Raw genomic sequence first — 9,559 nt, forward strand, 5'->3', positions numbered from 1 at the left:
ACATACATACATAAATGCGCGCAATCCCTAGGATAGGGTAGCTAGCCCTGAACCTACTAGGGATCTAGATCCGTTCATAGTCCGTCGGCCTAAGGGCGTACTAAGGAGCCCATCCCTTTTTACTAGACCCGTTCATAGTCCGTCGGCCTAGGGGCGCTTATGGAGCCCACCCTTGGTACAAGCCATACAAAGTAAAATACATGTCATGCATATCATACCATCATAACTGTCATATCATATCAACATAAATGTCATGCTCTTGTCTTAACATGAAGAGTGCTCTTAATCCCAACTTAAGGGAAGAAACTCTTAGCCATTTTCTTATCATATCATAAGGCATGCATACTTGGGCACATAGCCATCATAAAAATCATTTTCATGCATGCTTCATAAGCTTACATAAATGAGCATGCAACATATTTGAAATCATACATACTTGATACCAACATAGCCATCATAAGAATCATTTCATGCATGGTTCATAAGCATACATAAATAGGCATGTTACTTGTCTTATCATAAAGCATGCATACCTAAGCATAAAACACATCATAAAAGTCATCATCATGCATGGTTCATAAGCATACTTAAATGAGCATATAATGCATCATAGAAATATAATATACATGGGAAAACATTTACTAGCATCTCCTAATTCATATACTAGTATGTAAGACACTTAGAAAAATCATAATTGGGTCTCTAACCCTAATTCTATATAGTGGCCGAAAGTCACCATGCTTGGTTCTAGATTACAACATCATATAAGCTTGTGAACCTTAGATGAATTTCAAATCATAAACTACAAAATATCATGAACATAAGAAGTTTAGGTTCTAAACTCCCTAGGCCCTTTAACTTAGTTGTGGCCGAACCTTTTAAGAACATGAACTAAGTTCCATACAAGCATAAGAATACCAAACTAACTCCATATCATATCATAAGGGGATCCATGAGCTTTCTAAGTTTAAATTTAAACTTCCTTGAACCCTAGAATATAGTCATGGCCGAAAGTTTCATGAAAGGGAAAAGTAAGCTCTAACAACATACAAGCATGAATATTGAATTGCATTCATATCATATCATGAGAAGATTCATGTGCATGCTAGGCTTTAAATTTAAACTTCTTGGAAGCCTAAAATCTATCATGGCCGAAACTTCAAGAAAAGGAAATTAAATTCCAAGCAACATACAAACATGAATACCTAGCCAAGTTCATATCATATCATAAAGAAGTCTATGAGCATGTTACATTAGGTTTTAAGCTTCTTGAAACCCTATACCCTATCATGGCCGAAACTTCAAGGAAAGGAAATAAAACTTCCAAGCAACATACAAACATGAATACTTAGTCAAGTTCATAGCTTATCATAAAGGAATCTATAAGCATGTTAGATTAGGTTTTGAGCTTCTTGAAACCCTAGATCCATCATGGCCGAAACTTCACAATAAAGGAAATAAAACTTCCAAGCAACATACAAACATGAATACTTAGTCAAGTTCATATCTTATCATAACGGAATCTATAAGTATGTTAGATTAGGTTTTGAGCTTCTTGAAACCCTAGATCCATCATGGCCGAACTTTTACATAAAGGAAAAATAAAATTTCCAAGCAACATACAAGCATGAATACTTAGTCAAGTTCATATCCTATCATAAAGGAATCTATAAGCAAGTTAAATTAGGTTTTGAGCTTCTTGAAACCCTAGATCCATCATGACCGAAACTTCACAATAAAGGAAATAAAATTCCAAGCAACATACAAACATGAATACTTAGTCAAGTTCATATCTTATCATAAAGGATTATCATAAAGGAATCTATAAGCATGTTAGATTAGGTTTTGAGCTTCTTGAAACCCTAGATCCATCATGGCCGAACCTTTACATAAAGGAAAATAAAATTTCCAAGCAACATACGAGCATGAATACTTAGACAAGTTCATATCCTATCATAAAGGAATCTATAAGCAAGTTAAATTAGGTTTTGAGCTTCTTGAAACCCTAGATCCATCATGGCCGAAACTTTACATAAAGGAAAATAAAATTTCCAAGCAACATACAAGCATGAATATTTAGTCAAGTTCTTATCATATCATAAGGGAGTCTATAAGCATGTTAGATTAGATTTTTATGCTTCTTAAAGCCCTAAAATATTCATGGCCGAAACATATAAAGAAGAAGATCATGCTTTAAACAACATCCAACATAAATCTTCAACTAAGTTCATATAATAACATAATGAGATCTATGAGCATAGGTTTCTTTCTTTTATTTTTATTTTTAAGCATTCTAACCTCACGGAAATTTCGTAAGCGACTTGTACCACAGGTGAGGGGATACTTACATTCTCACTTGTTTTTCTTAGGGAAGAGACTCTGCTTGTGGAGCCTTCCTAGAGAGGATTTCTCCTTTGTTTTTGGGTTTCGGCAATGGAGGTGGGGAGAAGGTTTGGTCACGGTGAAGAGAAGGAGGGAGAAGGAAGAGGAGAAAATGAAATCTCTTCTTTAATTTCCCCTTCTATTCTTCATGAGAGGAGGAAGGGAAAATGCACTTTTCCTTCTCCTTTCTTTTACTCCTCCTTTAATGAAAAGAGGAAGCAAGAATCCTCTTTTCTTTTGAGAGGAAGAAGGCTACTCTAACTTCTCCTTCTAAATGAAAGAAGCTCTTTTCTTACTCTTAACTATATTGTCACGTCTCTCTCTAACAATAACTTCTCTTGGTCTATTGGTTAACACATACATGTATCTAATAAGAGATCCAAGGTTCAAACCTTGGTCATCTCTTTTTGGTTCTATTTTTTTTATTATTTTTGCAAATTTACACATAAGGCCTATTTTTATTCATGATAAAAAAAATATCTAAAATCTTGCTAACTACCTTATGGGTGTTACAGCTGCACCCGAAAACTGCTTCAAGAACTTTCAATCGCGACCGATAGACCGACATTGACACACGAGTGCTCCTACTTCTATTTCTAAAAGTGTTAATAATATTTTATTTGTGTACTTGATTACTGCAAAAGGACAAGTGCAGTGTGTTGCACTTGTTCAAACTTTCTTTGTACTCGATTTCCTCTTCTGGAGGTACCAGAAGAGGCCTTTAATGGATTATGTAATACCCACTAAGTTTGTAAGATAAATATATGAATGTAGGATTTTTCCTTAGAAAAATAATAGGAAATTAGTTGAACCAAAAAGGAAATAAAAAGAAATAAAAATAGGGAGAGGTCAAGGATTGAACCTTGAACCTCTTATATTATATTTCATAGAATTAATGGGTAATAACCAGTTGGGATAGGAATAATATGTTGATAGCAAAGGAGGGAAACTTATGATAAAGATGAGAGTAAAAGCTAGCCAAAAGGAAACAAGAAAAGAGCAAGAGAAAGGCAACTTGCCTTCCTCCCTTCCTCTCCCTCTTCCTCTTTGATTTTGCTGAAATGTTTAAAGAGGAATTAAGGGGATTCATTCCCCCTTATTTCACCATGAATGATGAGGATAAATAAATAAATAAAAATAAAAATAAAATAGAAAAAAAAAGGCTAAGGGAGAAGGAAAGCAAAATCTAAGTTTGCTACCTCTTCCCCCTTAACATAAAAGAGAATATGTAAAGGGAAAATTCTATTTTCTCTCATTTTTCTCATTCTCTCCTCTCCCTCACCGAAACCTCAGTTCCCCTCTCCTCCATTTTCGGCCCCAAGCCAATGTTTTCTCCTAAGAAAACCTAAGATACAAGGAGGACTTAGCAAGGGAATCAAGGGAAAGGAACTAGAAGAAGAGGCTACTTCTTCTTCACCATACCTTAGATCCACAAGCGAAAAGGATGTAAGCTTTCCCCTCACCTGTGGTACAAGGATTTTATGTGCTTTTTGGATTTTAAGAAGATTTTTAAAACCTAGAAACAAGTTTGAGAAAATTCGGCCAAGAAGAGCTTTCAAAATCTAATGGTGTTTAAACTAGTCTTCACTACATGATGGATTTTTCTATACTATGTAAAGGGGTTCTTCTTCATACTTTTATACCTATATGATGCTTGATCAGAGGAGTACTGAACCCTAGAATTTCGGCCAAAAATATTCTTAAGAGGCTAGGGAAAATCTATTGTTTTACCCAACTAGTACAAGGTTCTCCCTATGAAATATTAAGGATCATGTATTAGTTTTCCTTCCTTAGAAGATATTTGAAACTAAGAGAAAACCACTCATATGATTCGGTCAAGAAAGGGTTTAGGGTTAGGAAGACCTTGAAATTTAAATAACCATGCTCATGTGATAGAATACAAAGATCTTAAAGGATTTGTATGCTTGAATATTGCTAGAATTTCATGAACTCCTTCTTAGGGTTTTTCGGCCATGATGAGATGGATGGCTTAGAAAAGCTTAAAAAATTTTTTAATATGCTCAAGACCTTTGTGCTATTTAGATATGAAAGTTGGTTAATGCCCTCATGCTTAATTAGGGTGTAGAAAAATTAGTTGCATGACATATAACATGTATGACCACAAGGGGTCCTAGCTTATTCATGAACCAATTTGTATACATGTTTCTTAGTAACTTTTGCCATGAAACTTACTTAGGTTTTTCATGCTTTAGGCCACTTAAAAACCTAGCTAAGGAATGGTAGGTTTCGACCACGAGAAAAAAATAAGAGAAAAAGAGGAAAAGAAATCTAGAAAGCCTAAGACTCAATTCATATGTATACTCATTATGCTTGTCCTTATACATGCTATGAAACTTGTATAAATTCTCATGCTTTTAGGCTATTTGAAGCAAGTTCATATTCTATGAGTTTCGGCCAAGTAGGGTTTAAAAGACCTAGAGGCCTTAGAAATGAAACCAAATGTGTTAAAAGTACTTATTATGAAAATAGGATAATGTGTTGATTGTTTCACATGCTTGTATAATTTTTCCATGATCTAAATGAACCCTTGAATGCTTCGGTCATGAAGGAATAGATGCCCTAGAAACCCTAGGACTTAAATTAAATATGCTCATGTCACTCTACATGAAATATGATAAGTAGAAAGCCAAGGTTCAATTGCTATATGTTGTTTTATGACCTAAAATGATGCTAGGGTATGTTTCGGCCATAACTATTGTATGATGCCTTGTATGAATTTATCATAATGTTAGTCCAAGTTCACATGCTTGTATGCTTGTTTGAAGCCCTAATGAGAACTTGTTAAATTTCGGCCATGACATATGTTAAGGGCTTGAAGAACTTAGGAACTAATTCAAATGTGTCAAATGTGTTTACCTTGTTCCTTGGTAAAAATGTTATAAATATGATTTAAAGTTGTCCATGCTTTTATGTCATATGGAACCTTGTTTTACACCTTAAGGTTTCGGCCATATGAAATTAGGACTTGAGGAACTTAGAAACTAAGTTAATCATGTTTATAATGCTTCCTATGAAAATGTTATGATGATAATTTAGGTGCCACATGCTTGGATGTTGTGTTTAACCTAAATTGAGCCCTAGAGGGTTTCGGCCACAAGGGTTTAGGAAGCTTAAAACCAAGATAAATATGATATCATGTTTCCTATGATAGGATAATCACAAGATACACCCTTATGCTTAATATGTATGCTTGTGATTTATGACTTATGATATGATATGCATGCTTTTATGATATGATGTGCTTTGTGCTAAAAATATGCATGCTTATGTTATGATATGTGGTTAAATTATGCATGCTTTAATGCTATGTTGAGTGCTTAAAATATGCATGCTTTTATGATAAGCTATGTGGATAAAATATGCATGCTTTTATGATAAGCTATGTGGATAAAATATGCATGCTTGATGATATGCTTTATGCTTAAGATATGCATGTTTTTATGATCTATGCCTAAGTGATGCATATTGTTATGACATGATGTATGCCTAAGTGATGCATACCTTTATGATATGATGTATGCCTAAGTGATGCATTCCTTTATGATATGATGTATGCCTAAGTGATGCATACCTTTATGATATGATGTATGCCTAAGTGATGCATACTTTTATGACATGATGTATGCCTAAGTGATGCATACTTTTATGATGTGTGCCTAAGTGATGCATGCTTTTATGATACATGATATGTATGACATGTACTTTACTTTATGTGTGAGTGGCTTGTACCAAGGGTGGGCTCCATAAGCGCCCCGGGGACTAAGGACCTCGTTAGGGATGGGCTCCTAAGTGCCCCTAGGACTAAGGGCCTAGTATGTTTGCCTCGTAGGGTTCAAGACTTGCTACCTTGGACCTACAAGGTTGCGCGCAATATGTAAGTGGTACATAGCCGGGATCCCCCTTATGTTGAGATTATTTTCAAGTATATATGTAAAAGAAAATGATTTTAAAGATCATGAGACATACACATGTTTTTCGGATACATGTTTTCCAAAATCATATTGCATACACCTTATGATTATGCTATGTTTCATGTTATGCTCTTGATTATGATATGCCATGATAAGGTATGATTATGTTATGTTCATGCTATACTTTATAGACATGTTCGGCCATGGAATTGTTGATGCTTGATATATAGATTTCGGCCATAGATATGATGATGCCTTGATGTACATGTTTCGGCCATGGAATGATGCTTTGATATACATGTTTCGGCCATGCTTTGATATACCATAATACTTGTTTGTTATGCCATGTCTAGCTATGTTTTATGCAATGCACTATGTATATGTTTCGGCCATGGTGATGCTTGATGTGCTATGACTAGTTGTGATTATATTATGATGCATGATATGCTTGAATAGAATGCTATGTTATGTCATGATTAGTTGAGATTATGACTTGTTGATGCATTCTTGATTATGTGCTGATTGTTGGTTTTAGTGAGTAGGAAAGGAACTTACTGAGCCATGAGTGCTCATAGCTTACTTTCCTTGTACCACAGATAAAGGAAAAAGCTGGATGAGTTAGAGGAGCAGCAGGAGGGGCAATGAAGATGTGTGTGGCAGTGGCTAGGCAACCAAATAAATAAGAACCTGCTTAAAGAGTTTTTAAAGAACTATGCATTGGTATTTTATGACTTGTGATACCTAAACATGTGTGGCTTGACATTATGATTCCACTAGATTTGATGTTATGATTTTGATGCCATGTGATAGTATAGTTCAAAAGAAATTTAAAAGAAAAGTTTTATTAAAACTATGAAAATTATTTTAAGTCTTCCGCTGTTTTAAAAAGAAAAATTTATACGTAGAGTATCGTAGCCCCGTCCCTTAGGGTAGCAGGGAGGGCGGGCGTTACAGGTTGGTATCAGAGCCAAAGTTTATTGCCAGCTCACTACACACACATCAAGCCTCTTACCTGCCGCTCCAAGTAAGAATGTCTATGTTATGTATGTATGGTACAAGCCGGGGCCCTAAATATGTTGAGATTATTTTCAAGTATATATGTAAAAGAAAATGGTTTTAAAGATCATGAGACATACACATGTTTTTCGGATACATGTTTTCCAAAATCATATTGCATACACCTTATGATTATGCTATGTTTCATGTTATGCTCTTGATTATGATATGCCATGATAAGGTATGATTATGTTATGTTCATGCTATACCTTATAGACATGTTCGGCCATGGAATTGTTGATGCTTGATATATAGATTTCGGCCATAGATATGATGATGCCTTGATGTACATGTTTCGGCCATGGAATGATGCTTTGATATACATGTTTCGGCCATGCTTTGATATACCATAATACTTGTTTGTTATGCCATGTCTAGCTATGTTTTATGCAATGCACTATGTATATGTTTCGGCCATGGTGATGCTTGATATGCTATGACTAGTTGTTATTATATTATGATGCATGATATGCTTGAATAGAATGCTATGTTATGCCATGATTAGTTGAGATTATGACTTGTTGATGTATTCTTAATTATGTGTTGATTGTTGGTTTTAGTGAGTAGGAAAGGAACTTACTGAGCCATGAGTGCTCATAACTTACTTTCCTTGTACCACAGATAAAGGAAAAAGCTGGATGAGTTAGAGGAGCAGCAGGAGGGGCAATGAAGATGTGTGTGGCAGTGGCTAGGCAACCAAATAAATAAGAACCTGCTTAAAGTTTCTTTAAAGAACTATGCATTGGTATTTTATGACTTGTGATACCTAAACATGTGTGGCTTGACATTATGATTCCACTAGATTTGATGTTATGATTTTGATGTCATGTGATAGTATAGTTCAAAAGAAATTTAAAAGAAAAGTTTTATTAAAACTATGAAAATTATTTTAAGTCTTTCGCTGTTTTAAAAAGAAAAATTTATACGTAGAGTATCGTAGCCCCGTCCCTTAGGGTAGCAGGGAGGGCGGGCGTTACAGATTACCCATCGATAGGTCCGAAGACCTGTGTCTTGGAGTTGGAGTCGTCGAAGGCTCCAAACCAAGTAAACCGCTTGTGTCTTTCTCGTGTCTTTTTAATTTTGATTTCATATGTACTTTCCGCTGCGCATACTTATGATTTTAAAACTGACAAAATGAGTTTTTGAAAATCACGTGATTCACTCCCCACCCCTCTCACGTGTGATAGATCCAACACAATCATCTTTCTCGTATTGTATGTAGGTGGCATACTTTTCATTAGAAGTGATATTCCTACTCTTCAATCAGTGAAGACTTGGCTTGGGAATTATTTCTCAATGAAGGATTTAGGTGAGGCAACTTATATTTTAGACATCAAAATCTATAGAGATAAATCTAAGAGATTGCTTGGTCTAAGTCAAAGTACATATATTAACAAGGTGCTTAAATATTTTTTCATGCAGAATTCTAAAAAGGGATTTCCACCGATGTCACATGGTGTGAGTCTTTCAAAGACTCAATGCCCCTCTTTTAAGGAAAAAAGGGACCGCATGGATCAGATTCCTTATGTATCTGCTATAGGGTCTATCATGTACGCCATGCTTTGTACTCGCCAAGATGTCTCGTATTCGTTAAGCATGATGAGCAAATACAAGTCAAATCCAAGTGAATGTCACTGGACAGCAGTCAAGAATATTCTTAAGTACTTGAGAAGAACTCAAGATTATTTCTTGATCTTTGAAGATGATGAAGAGCTTGCTGTAAAGGGTTACACCAATACTAGCTTCCAAACTGACAAGGATGATTATAGATCACAGTCAGGATATATATTTTGCTTAAATGGTGGTGTTGTGAGCTGGAAGAGTTCAAAGCAAGACACAATCACTGATTTTACAACAGAAGCCGAGTACATTGCCACTTCAGGTGTAGCTAAAGAGGCTATTTGGATCTAGAAGTTCATTACAAAGCTTGGTGTTGTTCCTAGTACAGAAAATCTAATAGACTACTATTGTGATAACAATAGGTCTATTTCACAGGCTAAGGAACCTCGCTCTCATCAGCTATCCAAACACATACCCTATAATAGGGTGGACCATAAAATTGATCGCTGGATATGCAATAGGTTATGCAGAGGGATGTGAGTGATGTAGATGGGATTTATCCGTTCCATATGACGAAAACGATATCTGTGAGCCCCTTGATCAGTAGAACACAAGATGCATAGTCATGC

Source organism: Zingiber officinale, chromosome 11A (genome assembly GCF_018446385.1).
Source record: "Zingiber officinale cultivar Zhangliang chromosome 11A, Zo_v1.1, whole genome shotgun sequence".
NCBI classification, from domain to species: domain Eukaryota; kingdom Viridiplantae; phylum Streptophyta; class Magnoliopsida; order Zingiberales; family Zingiberaceae; genus Zingiber; species Zingiber officinale.